Source organism: Pteropus alecto, unplaced genomic scaffold (genome assembly GCF_000325575.1).
Source record: "Pteropus alecto unplaced genomic scaffold, ASM32557v1 scaffold129, whole genome shotgun sequence".
NCBI lineage: Eukaryota > Metazoa > Chordata > Mammalia > Chiroptera > Pteropodidae > Pteropus > Pteropus alecto.
This window is the reverse complement of record NW_006442597.1, coordinates 1,934,626-1,962,106: the sequence shown is the minus strand read 5'-3', so window position 1 is coordinate 1,962,106 and position 27,481 is coordinate 1,934,626.

Genomic DNA, 27,481 nt, shown 5'->3' with positions numbered 1-27,481 from the left:
ATAAGGATGTTTTGGTCAACAATGGACCACACATACAATGATGGTCACAAGATTATAACGGAACTAAAATAATTTTATCACTTAGAGACACCATAGCCATCATAACATTGTAGCACAATGTATTACATATTTGTGGTGATGCTGGTGTAAATAAACCTACTGTACTGCCAGTCATATAAAAGTATGGTGCATACAATTATGTACAGTATATAATACTTGATAATGATAATAAATATGTTACTGATTTATATATATATTTATTATGCTATACTTTCTATCATTGTTTTAGAGTGTACTCTTTCTACTTATTAAAAGAAAAAATTTACTGTAAAACAGTATACCAAATTAAATCTGTAGCAGCTACATACTTCATGTGTTTACCTTGTCTTTTGATTGCATCATTCTCTTGTGCTTGATTTAATCTCATGCTGTTTTGTTCATCAATGACCCTAAGCATACAAATCCACTGTTAATGTTGCTGTTAAGAGGCCATATCGAGTAACTGACCTGGAAACAAATCAGTGATGGCATTGCTTACTAGTCAGGCATCCACCACAGCTAAGGTCTTGAAAAATAAAAACAAAGTGACAGAAGCTGTTAGTGAATCTGCTTTGCTGAAAGTAATGAGACTAACAAAAATTTGAGAACAGCCTGTATCAGACATGGAGAAACTTCTAATGACTTGGAATGAAGATCAGACACAGAAGCATGTCTCTCTGAGTACCATGATGATAATGGCTGAAGGAAAAAGTTTGTGATATTTAAAGAAAAGGTTGAATTTAATTGTGATGTTGAATTTACTGCTAGCTCTGGATGGTTTAAACAATTCAAGAATTGTTATTCATTACCTAATGTGAAAGTGAGTGCTAAGTCTACCAGTGCTAATGTGAAGGTAGTTAAAGAATTCTTGGAAACTCTAGATAAGCTGATTATAGAGGAAAATTACTTGCCAGAGAAAATAGTCAATTAGGTGTAACTTCCCTATTCTGGAAACAGATGCCTGAAAGGACTTTCATCTATACAGAGGCCAAGTAAAAGCCAGGTTTCAAAGCTTTTAAGGACAGGATAACAGTTTTGCTTGGGGGCAATGTTCTAGGCTACAAATTAAAAAACCCTTTGTGGTCTGACACAGTGAGAACCCCAGGGCCTTCAAACATATCAATAAGGACACACTGCCAATGTACATACTGCAGGAGCAATAAGAAGTCATGGATGACCCAGCTCTTCTTCCCATATGCTCTTCCAAATTGCTATGTCGGTGAAATGGAGAAGTACTGTTTGGTGGAAAATAACACACCTTTCAAGTTTTTACTTATTATTGATAATGCTCCTGAACATCTCCTTTTATTGGTGATCTTCATCATGGTACATATCAAAGTGGTGTTTCTCCCTCAAAACATCACTTCTTTGATGCAACCAATGGATCAAATAGTTATAGTAGCTTTTAAGACCTATTACCTGGTTGGCGAGAGCTTTGCCCAGGGTATTGCTGCAACTAAGAAAAACACTGAAGAAACACTATGGACATATTTCTGAAAAGACTGACACCTCTTCAGGAAGATTCCTAGGAAGATCTTTCAGGAAGTAATTCAGAAGAAGGCATTGTCATCATAAGAGATCACATCTCCATGTGTGTTATTGTCTCTAAAGACCTTCTAGTGGAAGAAGATATGGAGGTGATAGACAGTGATATTGATGATTCTGACTCTGTACAGGCTGAAGCTAATGTGTGCATTTTTGTCTTAGTTTTCAATAAAAATGTTTAAAAAGTTTAAAATTTTAAAAATAGAAAAAACCTTATAGAATAAGGATACAAGGAAAATATTTTTGTACAGCTGTATGATGTGTTTGTGTTTTATTGTTATTACTAGGAAGATCTTTCAGGAAGTAATTCAGAAGAAGGCATTGTCATCATAAGAGATCACATCTCCATGTGTGTTATTGTCTCTAAAGACCTTCTAGTGGAAGAAGATATGGAGGTGATAGACAGTGATATTGATGATTCTGACTCTGTACAGGCTGAAGCTAATGTGTGCATTTTTGTCTTAGTTTTCAATAAAAATGTTTAAAAAGTTTAAAATTTTAAAAATAGAAAAAACCTTATAGAATAAGGATACAAGGAAAATATTTTTGTACAGCTGTATGATGTGTTTGTGTTTTAAATTGTTATTACAGAAAAATCAAAAAGTTAAAAAAATTAAAAAGTTTATAAAGTAAAAATGTTATAGTAAGATAAAGTTAATTTATTATTCAAAGTGGAAAAAGATTTTTAAAACAAATTGAGTATAGCCTAAGAGTAGAATATTTATAGTCTATAATAGTGTACAGTTCTAGGCCTTCACATTCACTCACCACTCACTCACTGACTCACTCAGAGCAGCTTAACAGTTGCTCCATTTATAAAAAATGCCCTATACAGGTATATACCATTTTTTATCTTTTATACCATAGTTTTATTGTGCCTTTACTATGTTTAGACATGTTTATATACACAAATACTTTGTGTTATAATAGCCTATAGTATTCATACAATAACATGCTATACAGGTTTGTAGCGTAGGAGCAATAGGCTATAACATACAGCCTAGGTATATAGTAGTCTATACCATCTAGGTTTGTGTAAGTGAACTCTGTGATGTTTGCACAATGAAAAAATCACATAACAACACATTTCTCAGAATGTAATGCCATCATTAAGTGACACATGACAGTATAGGTCAGAAACTTGGATCTACATAAAGAAAGAATATTAGAGAAGAAATAAAGGTAGAATAAAATCTCTTATTTTTCTTATTCTTAACCAATTAATCAAATTGTTTGTTCAAACTAATAATAATAGGATTTAAAATATATCAGCGGAAATCTAGGGAGTATCCAATTTACAGATGTCAACTAAAAGAATCTAGACCAGTTATACATATGTTTATTCTTCATCCAAGTTGAAATTTTCTCATTTCGTACTTAAACGCAATAAAGATATTCAGGGTTTTCTACAGCATGTCACCTCCCTATTCTTCCTCCCCCCACCCAATATGCAAATAGTAGAATAAGGAACAGCCTAGCCTCTTGATCTGTTTCTGTTTTGTCCACAAATAGAATAATAGAGTGCTGCTTTTTGAAAAGAGAATTTGTATTACTCTTATCTACTTTCTTTATTGAGATTATTTATATATATAAATAATCATTTTCCCTCTATAGCTTTCTTCTATAGTGCTTCCTCTATCTATAGGGCATCACTGATCTTCAAATTACCATCTGAATTCAAAGGTAGAAGAAACTTAACCTGGAGAAAAGAGTATTTGTTCCTGAGATATACCCTGAGAGAGAAGTTAACTTGAACTGGCATATAGAGATGAGTTTATCTTAAAAGAAAAAGAATCCAATTTGTAGAGCAGCCTCAAATAAATAGGGTATTACTATGAAACAACTTCATTTTATCTTATAATATTTATCTTCTTTTCCTGTATAAAAGAATCTACCTTTCCTATCTTTTCCAGCTCCTTTAGTACACAATAGGGTGATCTGCTCACTAAAACCTCCTCCTACTCAAGCAAATGAGTTAATCTAATTCTGATAGACCTCACACCCCTTCCATTTCCAAGGCTAACTTCTCTGGGGTGGGAGCTAGATAGAGGGCATAGGAGAAAGATCTTGTATAACTAGAAACCTCTTGATGGTAGTGATACTCCTGGCATGGTTCTTGATTTTAGTTTCCTTTGTGATGAGACCACATGATGGTCTCCATGATTCCCTAGGGTTATATTCAGCTTTATCCTTGCCTCCTCTGTCTCTGCAGATGTTTTCAGAAAGGGACAGTCTCCTTTCATCACCACAAGGCTTCTTCTCCCATCTTAATTTGGGTGGGGTGACAGAAACTATTGAGATTCTCTTCTTTATTCTGAGATGAGAAAATCCTCTCATTCTCTTCTTTCTAGTATGGACATTCCCACTAGAGCAGGATGACATGGCAAGCTTCAATCTTCATAAATTGCAGATATTAGATCCTACATTTATTCCTCAGACTCTCAGGGACACAGGCCATGCATTCCCAAAAAAAGGTCTTCTCCATGTTTTGTTCTACTCCAGGGCAGTCCTTGATCTTCACGTAAAGTTTACGTGTCAGCAGCCGTTGAGCTGAAGAGTGAGATATCCACCTCTCCTTCTTACAGCCATCCCTACCTCAAGTGATTCTCACAGTGCTCCACCTACTCGACCCTTTCTGGAGGTTAGGGAATGAGACAAAGCCTATCCTTTATAATACTGACAACTGTGTCTGACAACTCTTACTCCTGCTCCCTCCAACTGATTTCTGATCCTTCTCCAACCAATAACCTCTGAGTATAGACCTAAGGGAAGAGTGTGATTAGAAGTTTTTGACTGGGCAGGGAAGAATTCCTATGCATACTTATAAGTAGTTGGAAAGGGTCCTCCACACACTGATAGATCTCTTTAGAATATGGGATTCTTAGAATCCATGTATGTTAGTCATGGGGCTCTAATAGTCATTTGTAAGTTCAAAAAAAGTTCTGTGAAATAACCTGTTGTATAAAATTTATTTTGTTTTATTTTATTATTAAAGTAACATTTTTACAATGTTAAATTTTAAGAGAAAACAGAAAAATAAAATTAAAAAAAACAATATTTACATTTTCACAATCTGTAGTCAACTACTTTTTATGTGTTGGTACATATCTACTTCGTCTAACTTAAAAGATTTTAGAGCAATTCATTATTCTGACTCTCTACTAATAAGCCAAGCTGTAATGGAAGAAAATGTACAATTCTCTGTTCTCATAATGTTAATTTTAATCAAATAGGCAAAAGAATGTAAAGGTCAAAATAAATAAAACAAAGCATCACTTACTCTTTCTACACCACTGAATTAAATTTGGTTTAGTTTATCAGACATTGACCACCAGTAGAGTGCTGGTCCTGTGATTAATGCTGAAAGGTGTGATAAAGAGCCATGATGATGTCTCTGCCTTCAAGAGCTGAAAGTCTAGATAAGGAGACAGAAATATAAACAGATACAATAAAATTTGTGTGGGAAGATATTAGGAAACGCAACAAACTGTGTAGGAGCATGCATGATAACTATTGTCTGCAGAGGGCAAGGGCTTCTTCACAGAGGATATGATGCCCATGCAGAATTTGGATGCTTGAAGAGGCATCTTTCAGACTGAGGAGCTGAAGGCTGGAGGCAGGAGAAATTCATTTTAACAGAGTTTACTGCTTGTGAAAATTTACCATGAACAGTGTCCCTGGGTTTTTGTCTAGTCTGGCACCTCAGTGGGGTCAGGCTTTGATTAGGGAGGAAGTGACAGGAGGAGTAATAGTCTGTCATGATGCTATGCAGATTAGACAGCACCTTTTTGGCAATGGATGACAAGAATGTGGTCAGATATTGGTCTGTAAAAGCTGTGAGAGAACAGATGGAAAAAGAGTAAAACATAAAATATGAAGACCAGTCAAAAAACGATTGTAATAGCACAGATTAGTGATCCAGCAGCCCAGAGTGGCAGGAAGATAGTAGTAGGATATTGGATCAGCTTTTATGTCAGAGACCAAAATAGCATTAGCTTAAACAAGTTTTCGGTTTCAATCTGGTCATTTATAGGCCAAGGCTGTTGTGACCACTCCTGAATGTTCAGGGACTGCTTTCCTCTCTCATGCTCCTCTGCCACCCCTAGGGTGGTACTCATCCTTATTTTCCAGGATGGCTCACAACCATGAACACAAAAGTGGTCACTGAGAGTAGGCAACAAGTGTTTTATGCAAAAATACTACAACATAAGAGGCACATAAAGGAATGCAGGAGGCAGATGAGGACTAAATTACCCACCAGAAAGTCTACGACCTTAAGCAGTCAAAAGTTATGAACAGAGATTCTTCCCAGCACTTGAAGAAATTCTGGAAAATATAGCCTCTTTGAAATAAAGGATCAAATGAAATTTTTAAAAGTACAAAAACAGATTAAAAGGATTCAAGAAAGAATGAAAGAGAAAAAGTCCTTACAGAAATGAAAATCACATTATATGTAGCAGAAAGAAGACTATACTGCTGAAATACTAGTGAGGGACACAGAGGACATGGAATAAACAAGAAAAGAATATCAACAAAAATTCACAAGTTAATAAAACTGGTTAACAACAATGCAGCACACGTGCGAACAAGTAGAAATGAAATGAAAGAAATGAAAATTAATACAAAAGGAATATGTCTTGCTTATAAAATTTTTATTTTTATTTTTTATTTATTTATTTTATTTTTATTTATTTATTTTATGTTTTATTTATTTTGACCTCACAGATCGCAAGGATCTTGTCAGTTTACAATCCCTTAGTTTTTTATTTTTTACGCCTACAGCACCTGGTCTTCCCTAGGTGGTCTCCTATCCAAGTACTAACCAGGCCCAACCCAGCTTCCAAAATCAGACAGGTATTTATATTTTAGGCAAAGCAACCCTTGGTTGACCTCACAGATTGCAAGGACTTTGTCAGATTACAAATCTCTTATTTTTTAAAATTTTTTACGCCTATAGCACCTGGTCTTCCTAGGTGGTCTTCCATCCAAGTACTAACCCTGCTTAGCTTCCCTGATCAGACAGAATCGGGCTTGTTCATGGTAGCATGGCTATAGAAGTATAAAATTTTTAAAGATTAAACATTAATATTGATGCTAGGAAGAGCAAATATCATATTTTCTGGTAAGAGTGTGTTTTTGGCAACATACCAATTTCTTAAATCAGCGTGCTCTTCTAAAGAGTAATTTCATTTAAAAAATACGTCTTTGAAGAAATTAATTTAAAGATGGGGGAAATATCACTAAAATAGTATTTTTTTTCCTTCCATGATACTTGTAGCAATAACAAATTGGAAGAAACCTAAATATCCAGTAACATAGGGTCACTCAGTAGTTAACTATCTCTGTGGTACACATTACCCACTCAAGTGAGGACATTAGTTTTCAGCCTTGATGTCATTTTCTCAGAGAGACTGATCAGGGCTGATTTATCCCTTAGGCATAGTAGGCCCAGGGCCTGCGATATATATAGAGAGAGACTCATGAAATGTTTTATTTCTTTTAAAATTAGAAGAAAACAAAAAAGATTGTTATTCTGGATTATATTCCAGCCAGTTTTTATATTAATGCAGCTGCAAAATATAATTTTTAATATTATTTTTGAAGGAAGGAGCCCACAAAGGCAAAAGTGCCTAGGACTCTCAAAGTTGCTACAGGGCCATAGGAAGAAAGAGGTCCAGACACAGGCCACCACCCCAAGGCCTCTATTCCTATTGTCGGTAGTGACACAGATGAAGAGAAGGAAGGAGAAAGGGGTCCAGCCTAAGGCCTATTGAATGCCCTTGGGGCAAAGTAGTAGAAATCCCAAGGAATTCACTAACTGGAACTTTTCCAGGCAGTGCTTTGAAGCCACCAAAAGGCAGATTCACTGACAGTCTGCTGGATTTATTTTAAGTTTAATACTTTTTAAAATTATATTTAAGTGGAATATTTTCATTATATATTATTGAATATAAAAAGCAAGATAAGGGACATGACGTATAATATGATTCTGTTGGTATGTGAACAGATGTGTTGGTTTGTGTATGGGTAGAAAATGGCTGGATTACCTCCAAGGTGGGATTGCATGTAGGTAAAGATAGAAAATGGGAGAAAAAGAGATCAATACTCAGAGCGCAGGATTTTTAGGATAGTGAAACTACTCTGCATGATACTACAGTGGTAGATATGTGTCATTATACATTTGTCCAAACCCACAGAAAGTACAATGGCAAGAGTGAACCCAAATGTAAACTATGGACTTTGTGAGATTATGATGCATTAATATGGGTTCATCTATTGCAACAAATGTACAATCTAGCAGGGGATGTCAATGGTGGGGGAGGCTGGGGATATATGGAAAATCTGTACTTTCCATTGAATTTTGCTATGATAATTGAGAGAAGATGCCACGCTATGGATAATCTTCATACTTTTCAAGCCAGAAAGGAAGTTTTGAGTTGTAAAAACAAACCGGAAAACTCTAGCCACGTACAGCCCAATCCTCGTGTCCCCAGCTCAAATTTACATAAAGTCCATCAGGCAGTTGTTAAAACTACACACCAACTCTCTATAACTCAGGGATTTTTCACTTTGACTCAGGAATTTCTCTTGAACCAAACCTTGTCAATAACTGAAAACATTGCCCATAAACATTTTCATGTTGCAATTGCAAGAAAGCCAATTCCACCACAGCCAAATAAAAAAGAACTGGACCAAATATTACCAGATCAATGAAAATGCAAGAAGCATGAAAAAATCATGTGTAAAAAATATATATGTATGTATGTGTGCATATATATACATATGCACACACACATATATATACATATACATATAAATACCTTCCTATAACTATATATCTACATATATCTCTATACAACCACACATAAATAATAATATATAAATAAACATGCTTAAAGATCATAGCCCATAGCTTCTTTAGGCAATATTTCAAGAGATCAAGTTCAAGTATAAATTTTTTGTCCATTTTCTTAAGAATTGTCATGGCTGGGATTTTACCTTAGACTTCATTTTCAAAAGATTTCCCCAAACCCCATTGTTATTAGTATAGTCCTCTCTCAGTATCCACATGGAATTGATTTCAGAATGCCACCTCCCCACCCCTGCCAATACCAAAATCTAAGGATGCTCAAGATCCTTATATAAAGTGGCATAGTATTTGCATACAACCTATGCAAATCCTCCTATATATTCTAAATTATCTCTAGATTACTTAAATGCATAACACAATGTAAATGCTACTTAAATAGTTGTTATACTATATTGTTTAAGGAATAACTAAAAAAGTCTGTACGCTATTGTAGGCCTAACTACATGGTATACATCAGCAACAATGTAACTTTTTTTTTCAAATATTTTCATCTTGGATTGGTTGAATCTGTGGATGTGGAACCTGTGGATATGGAGAGCTGACTATATTTGTCCTCCTTCATTACCATGTGTTCTGACTATTTACAATGATGAGTACTACAACTAAAAGGAATCTATCTGCCTGTGCTCAGTCCTTTGGATACTCAGACAGGCACATACAGGTGGCTGGCCTAATTCAGTGATGCATTGTGCACCAGTTCTGTTGTCTTCATAAAAGTAGCACGTGGTGAGTATTATATGTTGAATTGCATCACTCCAAAAGCTATGTTGAAGTCCTAATTCCTGGTACCTCAAAAAAATAACCTTATTTGGAAGTAGGGCATTACAGTTATAGTTATGTTAGGTCACAGGAGGGTGGGGTGGGCCCCTAATCCAATATTATTGTGTCTTAATGAAAAAGAGGAATTTAGGCACAGAGAGAGGCACAGGGAGAATGCATGTGAACATTAAGGCAAAGACAGAGGTAATGTGTCTGCGAGCCAAGGGACACAAAAATTGCTAGCAAATCACCACAAGCTAGGAGAGAAGTCTGAAACAGATTCTCCCTCACAGCCTCAGAAGGAACTAGCCCTGTCAATACCTAGACCTCAGACTTCTAGCCTCAGGAGCTGTGAGAGACTAAATTTCTGTTGTTTAAGCAAAATTAATTAATTAATTAGCAAGCAAACACTATATGTAAAATCGTGTCAATGATATCCTACTGCTATGTGAGAGGATGTACCAGTTTGTATATGGTGAGTTACTGACTTACCTCTGAGGTGGAACTGGGTGTAGGAAAAATGGGGAGAGACACCTCAGGTTGATCTTCTCTACAGTGCATCTACATTCTCAATATTATATTTCATTGTCCCTTATATTTTCATAATATATAATTATCATATTTTTACAATAAAACTAAAAAAATCTATTGAAAATGGCTGCATGAAAGTAAAATGAGGAAATATATTATTTGCCTTCTTTATTTCCTTATATTGATAAATATATTTGAAGAATATCATTTCCTCCTTATTGAAAGAAATGTGAAATTATGAAATATTCAAGATCTTTTCTGCCTTGATACCCAACTATGATAAATATGGACCATTAATAATTCTTTCTAACTCAAAAAAAGAGACTGATTTAATAAATATGTAAAAAGCTCATTATTATTAATGAATGTTGAAGGGGAAAATAAATAGCCATGCCTCTGCTTCATAAATAATGTGAAATATGGAGAAAGAATGATTGACTTTGAGGGGAGCAGGCAAACTGCAGCACCATTAGCAGGAACAGACCAGGGCACAGCACAGGGAGGGCATGGCCATGGCCTGCCATGGGAAGATCACTCCGGCAAAGCCAGGCCAGAAACCTGGGCACCACACAGAGGAAAATCTGCATGACCATCAGAGCCAGGGAACTGGTGTCTTACTAGCTGAAAAGACTATTTCAATCACTACCCATAAAAGAGAATTCCCTCACTGTCGCACACTTTACATTATTTGGCTTTTATGCTCTGTGAACTTTGCAGATGGTGACTAAAGTCATGTGAGTAAAGTCTGCCCAAATGACCAGAGCACTCCTCTTGGGATCTTTTCTAATAAACCACAAGCTTCTTTTGGAAGAACTCCTCCTCTTTTTAACAATTTTGCAAATTATCTAAAAGAGGAAAATTGAAAATTTTTTTTAAACTACCTAGAAGGAGCTACTTGGTCTAAAACCAAATGATTAGGGTAAACATGGTTATTATACCCATCAATCAACTGATAACTATCATCTTTGTCTTTCATCACACATCAAGTGAAGGATCTCTCCAATGTCCTTTCTGTACTTGGTGCTGGGCTGCTGAGATCTGCTGGCACCAGTGATATTCCAAGCTGGGTCTCAGTTCTGTGCTTCACCCCTCATTCAAATAATTTTGGGGTAGGCTGGATGATAAAACATGCATCATAGATACATACTACATACACATATGCACATGTATTCCTAAACACTGCATATTGAATCTGAACACAGTGTAGTAGATTGCACAGGATCATTTTAATTTGTCAACTTAAAATTAGAATTTTTTGAACAGATAAATACATTTTCAAAGACTCATCTTTAGATTTTATATATTGAAAAATATATATAGAAAAAAATTGCATATATTTTATGCCAAGAATTCTTACTCTGATTTGAGAATCATTACAGTTATGTAGAAAATTATACAACCCTTGGAAAAGAGCTTATACCAAAAACATAGGGGGTACCCCCAACTTTAACCTTCAAATACAGCCACATCAAAATTTTTGGATTCAACTAAGCCAGTGATTAGAGTGAATTTTATGGCATTAAATATATATATTGAAAAGATGGAAATTCTAAAATCACTCTCTCAAGAAATTAGAAAAAGAAGAGCAATTTTAACCTAAAGCAGAAGTAAGGAAATAATAAAGACTAGAGTAAAAGAATGAATTTAAAAACAAAACCAATAGAGAGAATCAATTCTCCCAAATATATATGTATATGTATATATTTTTAAAAAGCTCAATAAAATCAGTTAAACTGTAGCCAGGATGAAAAAGAAAAAGCAAAGAACACGCTAATTACCAATATCGACAATGAAAGAGGTGACATCACTATAGATCTCACAACCATTAAAAGGATAATAAGAGAATACTGGGAACCATATCACATCCATAAATCTACAACTTACAAGAAATGTATCAATTCCCTGAAAGACATAGACTACCAGAACCCACTCAAGAAGAAATAGATAACCTGACTGTTTTATATATAGTAAAGAAAAGGAATTTGTGGTTAAAAACTTCCCATAAAACACTTCAGACCCAAAGTGAATCCCACCAAACATTTAAAGAAAAATTAATACCAACTCTATATAAGCTCCTTCAGAACACAGAAGAATAAACACTTTTATTCTTTTTATGAAGCCAGAATTATCCTAATACCAAAGATAGAACAGAAAGCTAGAGCCCAATAGTCCTCATGAACTTAGAAGCAAAAATCCACAAGATGAAAGCAAATCCATTTGTAATTGTTTTTAAAAAGCCCCAACAAACCTACCTGGTAAAGAGCACCTTAATCTAATCAAGGGCAGTATACCTAACAGTGAGGTATTGAATGCTTTCCCCTGCAGGTAGGAACAGGGAAGGATGTTCACTCTCACTACTTTGCTTCAGTGTCATTGCTGTGTACAGTGCTGCACTGTGCTCAATGTCCACACTGTGTCCAGTGATCATTCAATGCCCAGTGTCCAGCTTCAATCCCAACTGAGGTCTGGGCTGGTACTTGAACTCTGTATAGATGTTCTGTATAGTTGCTTAAGAGTACTTGCCAAAGATGTGCATAGGACCCTGTCATGAGAGTCATTGTGGAAAGATGACCCCCATCCCATCCTATCCTAGAAGGGGAAAGGATCTTTGGAGAAGCTTCTTCCACGAAGTGTGGCACCCAGCTCTCTCAGGCCTGCCTGGGATCTCAGTTGGTAACCTCGGTTCCCACGGGTATGATGTGTCTTCAAGATCTATTCCAGGAAAAAAGACCTGGAAGAAGGTCAAACTTGGAAGAAAGGCTTTGGGGTGGCGGAGGTATTTAACAAAAAAGCAATATTGATATCAAAAACTCCAATAAACAGCAATAAATCACAATACAACTTTAAAGTTCAACATTTCTGCCAAAGTGTCACCCTTTTTTCCTGTTAAAGCCAACATTGGTTCTGTCTTACTATTCTGACTTTGGAATAAGCAGTGATCTGATTAGAACCTAGAGTGTAGACAGGGGTGAGGTGTGACATTCTGTTAATAATGCAATTCAGATCTGGTGCTTGAAAAACATGATGTCTTGTCTATAACTGAATCTGTATGCATGAAGTAGTCCACACTTTGAATAGAATATGACCCAAACGACAGGTTGATCTCCAGGCTCTTTTATTAGCCATTTCAATACACTTAATACTTTTGTTGGCTGCAAAATCTTTAAGAGGTTAGTTATTTAAATATGTAACTACAGGAAGCTGTATTTTCACTTGATAAGATTTTTTTCTTTTTTAATAATAATTAGCCAACCAGAATGAGCTCTCTTGCTAGAGCAAGGCAGTGCAGTGGACCAGACCCTGCACAGGGAGGCTGAGGGGAAGCTCCTGTGTAAGGTAATACCAAGGGCCTCAGACACTGCTGCTTGATCTCCATTAATCGCCACTGTAGTGAGGGAGAGGAAAGCGGGGCCAGGACTTTGTACATCTTCTCAGCAAGAGCAACCCTGAATTACCTCTTTATTCATTGACATCCTGGGAAGGACTTAATTCAAAAGATGAACCCTGCAAACAAGTCTAAAGTTACTCAAATAGGTATCAGTTCTTTCTAACTTTTGAAGTCTGTGATGCCACATGAATGAGAGTAATTATACAATAATCACACAACTGATGTTGCTAAATTAAAATTAAAAAGCCATAATCTTGAGGAATGCTTCTAGCTAATTCTCAAACACTTAAAAAACTTAGAAGAATTTTTAATTTTTCTTAATTATCCAAGAATTGTATTTACCTTCTGATTTTCTAGTTGCCCATATAGACTCCTACTAATAGAATTAAGCTGAAGAGATGACAACAGTTTAAAATTTAATGCAGTTTTGATGTAAAAAACCGGGAAAATGGAGACTCCTTATAGGAAGTTAACTGATCATCAACATACCATTTATACATACACATATCCAATTACCACTCCACAATTAAAATAAAACTGAACTTTGCAAAAAAAAATCTAAAATAAAATACTATTATTTAATATCTGATAACATTTTTCCTTTCTTAGTGACCCCAGAAAGCCATTTAAAATCAATAGAAATATAGATATTGTGTACTAGTATTTATGCAATTTTCCAAAATGTTAGAATTTTATGCAAATAGCCTAAACAATTGCCAGTTTGGCAAAACATTTATACTTTACATGGTTATAAGGACCGATGCTTGTTCAATAGTGCAATCTATGATCAGAGAAAGCAAAGATGACTATGGAGTCTAAGAGAATCCTCGAAAACTTCCACTAGTTACCTTGGAATTCTCACTCTATATAACCTAGCTCTTGCCTACTAGATGAAATGCTGTTCAGAGTACAGTTAACTTTGGCTCAAGTAAACAAAGCAGAGACTCTAGGAAGAACTGCAGGTGAATAGGAAATCTCCCCCAAATCTAAGAGTTACCTCCAGGGATGCTGACAGCTTCTGTGCTTCAGATTTAGACCAGCCTCTATCATATGAGAGGACAGAGCAAGGTGAGTGGAGTCAAAGGCCTTGGCCTTTCTTGGCTGCCAAACACGAGGTACAGCCCCAAATCGGGAGGTAGTAGTGTGCAAGGTCCTGAGGTTCGAAGAAGTTTTACAGTTAGAGCTTGCAGTCCTTCCCAGGTGGGCAGGAAATCCAAAGCTGTATATATGTAGGGGTAATGATAATGGGCCTGCAAGGTCAAGTTGAGAAGCAGAGAGAAGCAAATAAGGAGGATGGCAAATGCTGTAATATCCAGCCCTCTGTGTCAAATCGCTTTAGGCCTCTGCCTGCTGAGATCCAGAGTAATGTCTTCATTTGTACAGCATTCTACTCTACAAAGTCATAAACTCAGAATACTTGGGGGGCATGAAAAAGCCACAGACCATTTCTAAAGAAGTTCAGCTTTATTAATTGTGAGGAAATGCAGTAATAAAGGAGCTAGTGACACATTATTACAAGAAAAGGTTCTGAGGAGGCTAGTCTTTAATATCTGAGAGGAAAGATTTTTCTCTAGTCTATTGACTGCTTACGTACAAATGCAAGATTCTCAAGAATTTAAAGGTCCTGTAAGATTATATGTTCCTTTGTCATTTAAACATTCTGTCTCACCTCATGTCTCTTTTATAAGAGAACATTTTTAACATACCCACGAATTCCTTCTTTATCAATTTAAAAGTGAATTTTAGCCAACAATCAATTTCTTGCAAATACTTAGGGCATAATTTCCTAAGAATTCCTTTATTTCCCTGTACCACCAAAAAGAACATTACAACTAAAGCAGAAAAGAGGAATCAGGGCATTGCTGGGAGACCCTTAATGCAAATAAAGTGATGGGCATCCCAGTCCTGACAAACACTTACTGTGTGTCTTTGGAAAGTGGATTCTCTCCAGTCTCAGGTGCGCAAAATTCTAGATGGGGTTTATATTGAATTTGCCAGGGAAGGGCCATCTTTCTTCAGTGACATTCAATATCTGGTTTCCTTGCTGATCATCAGTTTTTCTCAGAAGTCTAACACAAGTTTTGGGCAGAAATCATGAAACAAGTGTCCTTGATCATGAGCTGTGCTTCCAATACTCACAGACTGCCTTCCAGGGAAGGAAAGTTCTGGGGTCATGACAGAGAAGGAGAACAAGGATGCCACCCACAGGGAATGGAAATGCTGCTGAGGCCAGTGTGTAGTAGAACCAATTTCCCACCCGACCCAGGTATGCCAGAATGTGCAGAAGAATCCGGACAGACTCCTAGTGCCCATGCTAAAGCTAGCGCACCCACCGCAGAGTTGTAAGGTGGAAAGGAGAATTCAGACCATAAATACTTTTCTGCCTTTGTCAAGATTAAAATAATCTACAATATATATTTCTTTGGTGAGCTGTAGAATAGAATTCTCTCATTAAAAGCCTCAGTCTATAATCGCATAGCCCCTTGATGCCTCCACTTGAGCGTCTCACATGTCTTTCCAGTGAAACCAGACTTTCCCTTGAAAGGTGTTTGTTTTGAAACTTCCCTTCCTACAGTTTTACCTCAGTGTTGATATGCCTCTTCTCACCTCATCACTGTTCAGGATGGCATTTCAGTTCTCCCTTCCTGATTCCTGAGAGATTTTATAAGATCTCATGGCTCATTCCTTTTCCTGATCTATCCATTATTTACATGCTCCTAAGAGTCACCTTAAAATGTTGAATGAGATCAATTCTTTTTAATATTACTGCAATTAGAATAAAATCAGATCTTCTTGCCATGGCCAGTGTGGGCCCTTAACCTAGCCTGACCTATCATCTCAGATCTCACTCCCATCACACTCCCCTTCATCTTCACACTGGCCACACATGCCTCCTCATTTTCCTGGCCATGATGGCTACTCCCACCTCTGGGACACCATCTGAGCTGGACCCTCTGCCTGGTCAGCAATTCCTGGTCTGCATGTGGCTTTCACTATGCACAGGCCATCCCTGCACATCTTCCTTAAGTCTATGCATTCTTTGTCACCCTGTTTATTTTTTTCTTGTTTCTTAACACAGTTTTAACTGTTTTATCTTATGCGTTTGTGATCTTGACTTGTATGTGTCTCTGGCTCTGGAATGTGAACTCCAGGAAGGATGGACCACATCTGTCCTGCCCAGAGTTATCAGCAGAGGGCCTGGTCCAGGGCCTGACCCCAAAGAGGTGCTCCATGTTCGCTAAAGGATTATGTTAACATCCACATTTTGATGTTTATTTACACACAAGTCATCATAAGGCTGAGCATGTTTCACATAGTGAGGCCAAAAAAATAATCAAGAGGAATTTATTGCATAAAAAAGTTTGTAGAAAGACCTCATCCATTAAGAATTACTACACTATATATTTATAAACATCTGTTCTACTTTAAGACATATTCACCTCATTAACTTCCCAGTTGTGAGAAGGCTACTTCTGACAAGTGGTCACAGATCATATTTTGCCACGTTTTTAGTACTTGTCAGCAGGGCACAGAATCACCTGTGTGCTTCTTTATTAGGTAGGATAGCCAGGAGTCCAGAGACAAGAGGGGATGGCACAGACTCAGCAGTCCAACTTGCCTGGGCACGAGTCCTTCTATACCTCCTCCTGCTGCAGATCTGGAAAAGGTACAATTGAGTGACAATAATGCCTTCCCTGCAGGGAAGTTAGGAAGACTGGGGAACTGGTAAATGTAAAATGTCAATGGAGCATATGGTATTTGATAAATGCTCAAAAGAATACCAGCTCTTCAAAGAAACAAATATTAAGTCAGACTTAGTGATGCTAATTAATATTAAGTTAAAATTAAACTCGAAGAGGATCCATGGTTTGTTATGACTCCTTCAAACCAGGAAGGATAGAGGTGGAGAGGGGAGGAGAGAATGAGGTGCGGTACATCTTTGTCCAGAAGTTACTTTTTTTGCATAATTATTTATTACATAGTTTAATATTTGTTTAAAAACCTTGGAACAAACAACTTTGTCACTATATTTTGAGTAATCCCGTGATTATTCCTTTAAGACAAATTCTTAAAAATGGAAGTGATGAGTCAAAGAGCATAAAAATTCTTTGGCTTTTGAGAAGATTGTCATATGGCTTTCTAAGAAAGTAGAAACAATTTATAACAGACTTTGTATCATTTGAGTCATCTTTTTTTTTTTTTTTTTGAGACAAAAGGAAGTCTCAAAATTTTTTTTAATAATTTAATAATTGTCCAAGATCCCCCAATAAAGACTTAGTATAACTGGGAGTTGAGCCCAGAGTTATCTAGCTCTAGCATCTGCAGGCTGCATCCTCCCCTTCCCCACCCCGCCCCCAGCTTTATTGAAATATAATAAGACAATTAGTTGCTTATATTTGCATTATACAATTCAATGATTTTTTTTTAAAAATTATAGTTGGCATACAATAATATATTAGTTTCGGTTGTACAGCATAGTGATTAGAGCTCAAGTGATCACCCCACTAAATCCAGTAACCCTCTTCCTCCTTACATATTTATTACAACACTGTTGACTATTTTCCTTATGCTGCATTTTATATCTCCATGTCTATTTTGTAACTATCTATTTGTATTTCTTAATCCTTTCACCTTTTTTCACCTTTTCAACCCCCTTCCTGTCTAGAAGCCCTCAAAATATTCTCTGTATCTATGAGTTTGTTTCCGTTTTTGTTGTTATTGTTGTTTATTTTGTTCTTTAGATTCTTCATGTAAGTGAAATCGCGTGGTGTTTGTCTTTATCTGACTTACTTTATTTAGCACGATATCCTCTAGGTCCATCAGAGCTATACCTTTTTCCTTTAAGTGTCTGTGTGTCTTTTAATCTAAGGTGAGTCTTTTGTAGGCAGCATATGTAGGATCTTGTTTTCTTATCCATTCAGCCACCCTATCCTTTGGTTGGAGCACTTAATTCTTTCCCATTTGAGGTACTCGTTGATAGATATGTAGTTTTTACCATTTTAATTCTTGTTTTTGATACACATTTTTTTCTTCTTAAAGAAGTCCCTCCAACATTTCCTGTAATAGTGGCTTGGTGTTGATGAATTCCTTTAGCTTATTTTTTTTTCTGGGAAGCTCTTTATCTGTCCTTCAACTCTAAATGATAGTTTTTCTTGGTTGTAGATCTTGGTTTTCATCACTTTGAATATTTGATGCCAAACTCTTCTGTCCTGCAGTTTCTTTTGAGAAATCAGCTACTAGTCTTATGAGTGCTTCCTTGTAGGTACCTAACTGCTTTTCTCTTGCTGCTTTTAAGATTCTTTCTTTGTATTTAAACTTTGGCATTTTAATTATGATGTGTCTTGGTGTAGGCTTCTTTGGGTTACTCTTTCTTGGGACTCTCTAAGCTTCCTAGGGTTGTATGTCTATTTCCTTCATGAGGTTAGGGAAGGTTTCCATCATTATTTCTTCAAATAGCTTTTCCACTTCTTGTTCTCCCTCTCCTTCTTCAGGTACCCTTATTACACAGATGTTTTTACACTTAATTTTGTCCCAAAGACTCCTTAAATTATTATTATAGTCTTGGCTTCTTTTTTCTTGCCATTCTAATTGAGTTACCTTCCCCATCCTCTAAATTGGTGGTTTTATCCTCTTCTTCACCAACTCTGTTAATTCCCTCTAATATCCATTTCATCTCAGATAATGTATTATTCATTTCTGACTGGTTCCCTTTTATAATTTTCATTTCCATTTTATGTTTTTATCTCTTTGGTGAAGTTCTCACTGAGTTCATCTACTCTTCCCCTAAATTCATTGAGCATCTTTATAACCAGCGTTTTGAACTCTGCATCTGTTAGATTGTTTGACTCCATTTTTCCTGGATCTCTGTTCTGTTCTCTCATATGATTTCTGCTTCTTCGTCTTCCCATTTTGGCTGCCTTTCTCTCTGTTTCTATGTACTAAGCATAGCTCCTAAGTCTCCCGGTCTTATTAGTGTGACTTTATGTAGTAGGCATCTAGTACAGTCCTGAGAGGGGTTCAGCTGCAGGCCAAGTTTAGCCCCAGCCAGTGTCCCTCCAGAGGACACTGTTAAGAATCAGCAAGCAATCCACAGATGCTGTGCTTATAGTTGCCTCAAGAAACCACACCAGAAACTGAGGTGAGCTGCTACCAGTGTGGGTTTAGAGCTTACTCTGCAAGCTGGACAGGACTCACCAAGGACATAACTGGTTGTGGCTTTGGTGGGGCCACAAGTTGAGGTAGGTGGAGTTTCAAGGAATCATCTGGGTAGAGTGACCTCTGTTATCTGGTTTGATGACATCTCAGTTATGGCAGTACGAAGTCTGCACACTGAGAGGAGGGAGGACGTAATAGAGGATACTGACAGCACTTCTGCTCAGGCAAAAGCCACGCCTCTGGCCCTTGCTCTGACAACTTAGCATCCTCCTGAAAGTCCCTGGTGTCCCCGAGCAGCCGATAGGACACTGGTGCTCAGAGCAAACAGGTCCATCACTACAAAAGTCTGATCACCAACAGGATCCCTTTAAGAGGCGCATGTGGCTGCTGGCTGCCTCCGCTGTAGCCTCCGTCTCACTCAGTCACCCAGGACCAGGCAGCCCAGCATCCTTGCCTCGTCCTACCACCTCCTGTTGCAGGGCAATTTCTTATTTCTCTTTCTACTTGTAGGGCTTATTCATCTAGAACCCAGGAGACCCTGCTTACTGTTTGCTCTGTGGTTTCATCACAACTTTGATGTGGTCTTAAGAGCGGATGAACAAAGCTTCTATTACCTATGCTCTTTTGACTTCTCTTCTCAGGAAATGCCAGAAGTTTTTTTTGTTGTTGTTGTGTTGTTGTATTGTTGACTTTGCAGAGCCGTATTTTGTCCAAGACAGATCATTTTCCTTGGAGGCAAAATTAATCTTTCTCACAAGTCAGGGGCCATAAAATAGTTCCCAGAAGAAAAGAATCGCCCTTCAGATGGCAATTATCTCTTTAGAGACATTAAAATATGAACACAGAAAAAAGAATCCATTTTCACCAGAATTGCAATCAGGCCCTGGGGAATTTGTCTTGTCACAGGCTTTGCTTGGAGTGACAATTTGTCAGGCAAGGGAATTCTTTAGCTGGTGAGGTGCTCGGCAGCCCAGTGAAACACTGTGTAAATGACATAGGTGTCTTTACCCTTCTTCCAACTCAGTTCTATCCCTTGATTTTGAAAATGTGTCATCATCAACTATGTTTTATGTTAAGGATGGTCACTTGAAGTTAATCCCTGGTAGGCTGACTGGTCTGAGTGTACTGAAGATAGGTTCAAAAATGTGTAAATAGCTGCAGTGACTTTAAAGCCTCAATGCTACTGTCCCTATAACTCTGAAGATCCCACCTGTCCTTCGTTTCTTCCTGCTCCTTTCCTGTACTTCTCACACCATGTGGGACTGCAGCTCAGAATTGTGCTCTTTGCTTTCTTATCTGGAATGACTCTTTGATATCTCAAAATCAGTAGAATGGCTTCCATAAAGGCCAGGGGTGGGGACCCCAAGGCATGCTATGCATGTCTGTCAGGCAGCCTGACCATTCGTGTCAGTAGTAACAGAAGACTGGGGCCTGGGAGGCCTGAGGCCACCTCTTCCGCCTCTGTGCTATAATCTTTTAAGTGGTAACACACTCTGTGGCCCTGAGCAGGAAGGTGTGCTGGCAAATGTCTGTTCTAGAGACTTTCCCAGTGTGGACAGTGTTTTGGCCAAACCCTATGACCAGGTTTTCTTATTCTTAGCATCCCTTTTATTTTTTCCTTCTCGAGACTACCCTTTTTATATTTTTAGATTGTTTACTTGATGACTGTTCTCTATTCTACAGAGAGAGAGAATTCCACAAGGGAAGTGTATTTGTTTGTTTTGTTCTCTATGGTAGTAGCTTTGAAAGCTGTTTGCACATCCTTGGTGCTATTCCCACTGAGATGCAGAATCTGTGTCCCCTTCTCTTGGTGCTGGGGTAACCTGAGTGACTGGTTGACCAACTGGTCATAGCAGAAGTGATGCCCTGTTGGTGTAAGACATGGCAACTTCCCCTGATTTGGGCGGAAGTGGGAGTTGGAGACTAAGCCTTGCACTGAGAGGAGAAGAGCATTCTTTGACGGAGAGTGTAGAAAGAATTCAACACACACACCAAACTTAGGGGCAAAAGGAAAGTTTATTAAAGAAGGGGAAAAGCAAAGACTAGAGAAAGCAAAGACAAAAACTCAAGACAAAGAAAAAAGCCACCAGTGTAGGGCGTTCTAGTTTATATATAATTCTTTAGTTCCTGTGAGATATAGTTTAAAGACTTTGTTTACCCATTTCCTTTGATATGAACATATAGTGAGAAAGGGGATGGGTATGTAGTCTGAAAGTCCTGTAGGCAGTTCCCAGCCTTTAATACATACGTTCCCTATGGTTTTAGCCATAGAGAAGGAATGATTTCATTTGTGTAGGGCAGCCACTTAAAGATTCTGTTTTTCCTATTTCTCTTTTACAGGTGTGAAAAATGGGTTGTTAGTAATCTAGCAGAAATCTTCCTTTGTTCTGCAGGTGTCCATCTGGCTGGCTGCAGGGCTGGTCAGCACATTGCAGTCTCTGAAGGTAGCTTGATTTAATATTTCAGTTCTCTTGCCTCCTCCCTACATTAATTATATCTCCATAAGAAAGGAAAAACGATATCCTGAATATGTGAGTTCAGAAAATGTGCATGTTCTGAATAAAATGTACCATGGGTCACAATGAGTTTTCTGCTGGTCTGTGGCATTTGTCCATAAAAAATTTAACTCTTAATGAATATCATTTTTCACTATTAAATAGATAAAAGAGTTGGGCCAATAATGATTCATTGCCTTTCCCCTTGCCTTTTCTCACTGAGTTCTAGAAGGAGCCCTGTGTGAGTGGTGTTCAGGACGCACGTGTGTGGAAGTGTTGGGGACAGGAAAAGCAGCTTCTCTTGAGGACAAAGCCCATCAGGTGTGCTGGGGCTACAACAGATGGCACAGCCCTTCTATTGGGCTGTGATCCTATTGACTTTTTCTTCTCCTCCTGAAGACTGGAGCTTTGGTAGGAACCCAAAGTTGAGTCCCTGTCTAAATAGAGATCATTGTCACAGCCTCTTCTAACACCATTGGACTGGACAGTGAGAGTTGCCTGTCTGGTAGGTGGGGGATAGGTAGTTGATCGTACTTCTTTTTGCCCCCCAAATAAGTGGCTTCTTTTATCTTTTTTTAAATGCTTGCTATTTGAGTGCTGCTATGAGTTGATGCATGTGATTGGGTTGGGAAATTAATTGCTCTGACTAGTTTATGTGCCATTCTGCCACTGTGAGAGGCTGAGCCTGGCCCATAATCCATGTTTTCTGACCCTTAATGACAAGTCACAAAACTCCCTCATCCCAGGTGCCTGCTTTTCTATTTATTTGGTTGGTTTTCTCATCATATGCTACTCTACCTCTTTGCCTCTTTAAGGGAGGAAAATAATTTTCCCTCAACCCTTATGAGTTTTTGGCTGAGACCACCCCCTATAGTAAAAGATTAATAGGAGAAAAATAAATAGAAGTTTAATTAAGAGAGGAGGCATCTGAAAATGCAAAGGAAAGGGTTTGCAGAAATGACCGACTCAGCTGGTTATAGATTAATCACACCCTATAGATCTTTAAATGGCCTTCTGGAAACTCTTGCCACACCTAACAATCTGTAAATAGATAGGACTGGTGGTCTGGGAATTCCTTCCTCCTTGCAGCCCCCTCCCGAAACTGCACCTCCCATTTCGAGTCAGGAAGTGCATGGAGACCCTCAGACAAAGGAATCACATGCCCCTTGCATGGAACACTGCGGGGGTATATAAGCTGAAGAAATCTAACTGGACTGAGCTTGTGCCTTTTATGCTGTCTAGAGCCACACACGCTCTGCTGACCTAATAAACTTTCATTCCTCTAACAAAGTTGTCTGAGCGTCCAAATTCCTGCTTTGGGTGTCGCTTCCTGCAACATAATGACATGTATACATCTAGTGTACACAGGAGATATCCAAGAAAACTGAGTCGCTCTCTGGAAAATCCCAAGCCATCACCTTAAACACAATCTAGAGCTAAAACCAAAAGAAGACAATGGGGAAGGGGGTAATCGGTTATGGGAGGTGACCAGAAAAAGCACCATAAACAAAGGTAAGGTTGTTTTGCAGATTTACATCATTTCCTTCTCTTTTAATAAGAGTTTCTAGAAAGGAGATCACCCTCCTCTTCCTGGTACAGAGACGGAGACATCCTTACAAATGTAGATTTCCCTTACAAATGTAAACATCCCTTACACAAAGTAACTTCTAGTCAGTTTTCAGGAGTTCTTCCTGTGTCTTCTGTTTCTGAGAAGTAATCAGCCTCAAACTATCCTTATGTCAAGAAAGCATATTTGAGGGGAGCATTTTGTAGGTTTCATAGACATTGTGATTCCCTGAGATGATCATGAAAGGCAGGATCTATTAGATAGCTACTGTGGCAGGCTGACCTTGCCTGACCATTTCCTGCTTGAACGAGTTAGTTCCTAACTGCACCCCCAAACCCCTCCCCACCCCACTCCCTTCCCAAGACTCTTCAGCAGTCGGAAAACCCTCTTAAATAATTAAGCTGGTTTCCTTATAGTTGGGCAGCCAATCAATGTTCTCCTTATGTTCTCCTTCCTTATATGGAATATCTATAGCAGTGTAGGAATGCAGAAGTACAAGATGGTATAAAACTGCCCATCATGTTACAACTGGGGCTCAGCCTTTGAATAAGAATCCGCTGATCTGGTGCTGGCATCAATAAACACTGCTTCCTGTTTATAGCCTCAGTGTCCTGTCACTCTGTTCGAGAATCCTGCAACACTATAAAATCCCATTTGAACAAACTTAATACAAATTAAAATTACTTCATTGAATTGCAATTACAATGCCAAATAAACAGTGTAGAGTGTAGACCAAAAAAAAAGGTGACTGAAAGTAATCTCATAGGGTAATCTAATTATAAGTTCCTGACTAGGCAGGTCATAGTGGGCAGTCATTCCCCAGGCCTATAAAAGATTTATCTTTGCCTTAAGCAAGCCCTGTCTATTGTTCTTGTTTGTCTAGGTTAACACAGCTGTGAAATGTCAGAAGTAATACTCTTGTCTGTACCCCTGGAAGGTGTAACGGCTCCTATAATCTAATCATAGAGACTTCCCTGCCTTGCTCTCTCCCACTTTCATGTAATCTTTCTTAGTTGCCTCTTCAATTCTAATGTATAAAAGGAACTGCAAAGCTGGCAATAGCTGGAGTACTTGAGATCTTGCTTTCTGGCATGTCCTCAGTTTGGCTCACATAAACTCATGAAAATTCTCTACAGATTTGGACATTCTTATGTCAACAAGAGAATTATTTATACTTGGTTGAAATTTTTGTAGAATGAAGTCAGTTCTTATCCCCTGACCAAGCCTTGGGCCCTGGTCTCTTCTCTCTATCTGTTGTGGCGCAATCAATTCTAAGACCCACAAAGCCAATTGAGATGAATTATGAGCCTTTATTAGCCCGCCGGTGACTGACTCTCTACCATGCAGGGTTCGAGATCAGCCTCGAGCTCCCAAAAGAGGCAGCTTATAAAGCCTAGAACCACACTCTGGTTTAACATCAAATGAGCAAACAGATTAACCACACCCTAGTTAACATCAAACAAGCAAGCAGATTACAGAAGCAGAAATTGGCCATTAGCATATCTTTGCCCAGAACCACACTCTTAACATTCCCCGCTGGTTTTTTCAGGGGAATTCAAATCATTGATTCGTCAACCTGGAGCGGTAGGTAGTGAGTTCCGAGAACCATGAGTTTCACTGCCTGCACCCTTTTTTGACATACGTAGTTAACAGTAGGTCTAATCCTCTCCTACTCTGTCAGGTTTCATCTAAAAGCCATACAAAGACCCCCTTACTTTAGGACGGAGAGAATTAAGATGGTCCAGACTGGACCCTTGATAGTCTTATCTTTAGTGGGTCTTCTGTCCGATGCAGGGTCCATTGTTCTGATGTCTGTGGTGGATGCGCAGCTTTGATCCTGGTATGGTGAATCCAATGACGGCGTCCAGCTACCCTGACCGCAGTGGGTGTTTTGAGGATGACAGAGAAAGGTCTGTCCCAGCAGCGCTCAGGAGAAGCAGGCTGTACCTTTTCCACCCAGATCCAATCGCCTGGAGCGTGGTTGTGTGGCTGGACTAGATGCTGAGTGGTTGTTCTGGTGGCAGAGACCAGTTGGTGGGTCTCCTGCCGTGCGAGATGGAGGGCCTACAAGGACTTAAGCAGTGAAAAGTTATGAACTTCTGTTAGCTTTTCTTCCCCTAACTTGGGGAGGAGAGGTGAGGGTCTTCCAAACATTATTTCATAAGGTGTGATGCCCTTACAATAGGGTGTGCACCGTGCCCTTAACAGGGCAAAGGAGAGGAGACTCACCCAGTTTTCGCCAGTTTCCAGCTTGAACTTAGTTAGGGTTTCTTTCAAGGTTCTATTCATTCTTTCTACTTGCCCTGACCTCTGCGGCCTATAAATGCAATGCAATTTCTAATTGATCCCTAACACCTTTGCTAGCGATTGGCTGGTCTGGGCGATGAACGCCGGGCCATTGTCAGAACCCAGTGTTATGGGCAGGCCAAATCGAGGCACTATTTCCGAGACTAATTTCTTTGCTACTACTTGAGCGATCTCCTGCTTAGTGGGGAAGGCTTCAGTCCATCCTGAGAAAGTGTCAATGAACACAAGCAAGTACTTGAATCCGAAGGTTCCCAGGCTGACCTCAGTGAAATCCAACTCCCAATGTTCCCCTGGTGCCTAACCACGAAGTCTCGTCCCTTGTTGTATTTCCTTGGAGGGCCCTGGATTCACTTGTGTGCAGATGTGGCACCGGGCTGATACCTGCTTGGCCATTTGTTGCAGCCCCGGAATGTAATAGTCTCTTTTCAACAGTTCAATTAACTTGGTTCCTCCCAAGTGAGTGCTCTGGTGAACCTGGGTTATAAGGTCTCGGCTCAAGGCCTCAGGTACTGCAATGGGGAGCCTAACTCACCCAGTAGATTCCTTTTTGCCTCCCAGCTTGTTGAATAGTTCAGCTTCCCCTGAAGTGTAGGTAGGGGTGTCCGTTATCACCCTGGGCAGTAGGGTTGGCAGAATGTCAATTAGCCCCACTAGTTTTTGGGCAGCCTCTTTTGCTGTTTGATCAGCGAAGGAGTTGCCTTATGCTAACTCTGAGCCCGAGTTCTGGTGCCCTGCGCAATGAATGATTGCCACTTTCTTTAGTAGCCAAATTGCCTCAAGCAGGGCTAGTATTTCTTCCTTATTCTTAATTTCTTTTCCTCTCGAGGTCAGTAGCCCCTTTTCTTTATATAACACCCCATGTACGTGCGCTGTGGTAAAGGCATACCTGCTCTCCATGTAGATGTTAACAGTCCTGTTTTCACCCCGTCACAGATCTTGAGTCACTGCTACTAGTTCAGCCTGTTGAGATGAAGTTCCATGGCTTAGGGCTTATGCCCAGATGACAGTTTCAATGATAACCACTGCAGCCCCGGCATACCTGACTTCTTCTGAGACGAAGCTGCTTCCATCTGTAAATAGAGTAGCGTCTGGATTCGGCCAAGGGCTGTCTGTCAGGTCCAGTCTGGTGCAGGTGACATTCTCTAGGACCTCAAGGCAATCATGCAGGGGTTGGCGAGGGTCATCATTAGGCATTAGGGTAGCTGGGTTGAGTGCGGAAGTTTTCAGGAACTTTATCTGAGGTGGGTTGAAAAGCAGGACCTGATACTGGGTAATTCGAGCATTGGAAATCCACCAGTCCTGTGGACTGCGAAGCATTGACTCAACTGCGTGTGGGGCGATGATCTGGAGGGTCTGCCCTAGTGTCAATTTTAGGGCTTCCTTAGTGAGGATTACAGTGGCAGTGATCGCCCTCAAACAGTTGGGCCAACCTGCTGCCACGTAGTCCAATCTTTTGGAGAGGTATGCAACTGGTCACTTCCAGGGTCCTAGAGTCTGTGTCAGGACCCCTTTCGCGATTTCCCTTACCTCGGTAACAAAGAGCTGAAATGGCTTTTCCAGGTTGGGCAGGGCTAATGCAGGGGCTGTTGTTAGGGCTGCCTTCAGGGCTTCAAATACCTTCCTTTCTTCTTTTCCCCAGGCTAGGTCCTCTCCTTTCCCTCTGGTACTAGTGTACAGGGGCTTAGTTATTTCTGTGAACCCCGGAATCCAAAGCCTGCAGTAACCTACTGCTCCCAGGAACTCTCAGACCTGTCGCTTGGTACGCGGCTGAGGTATCCTCAGAATAGCCTTGATCCAATTAGAAGACAGGGTCCTTTTTCCTT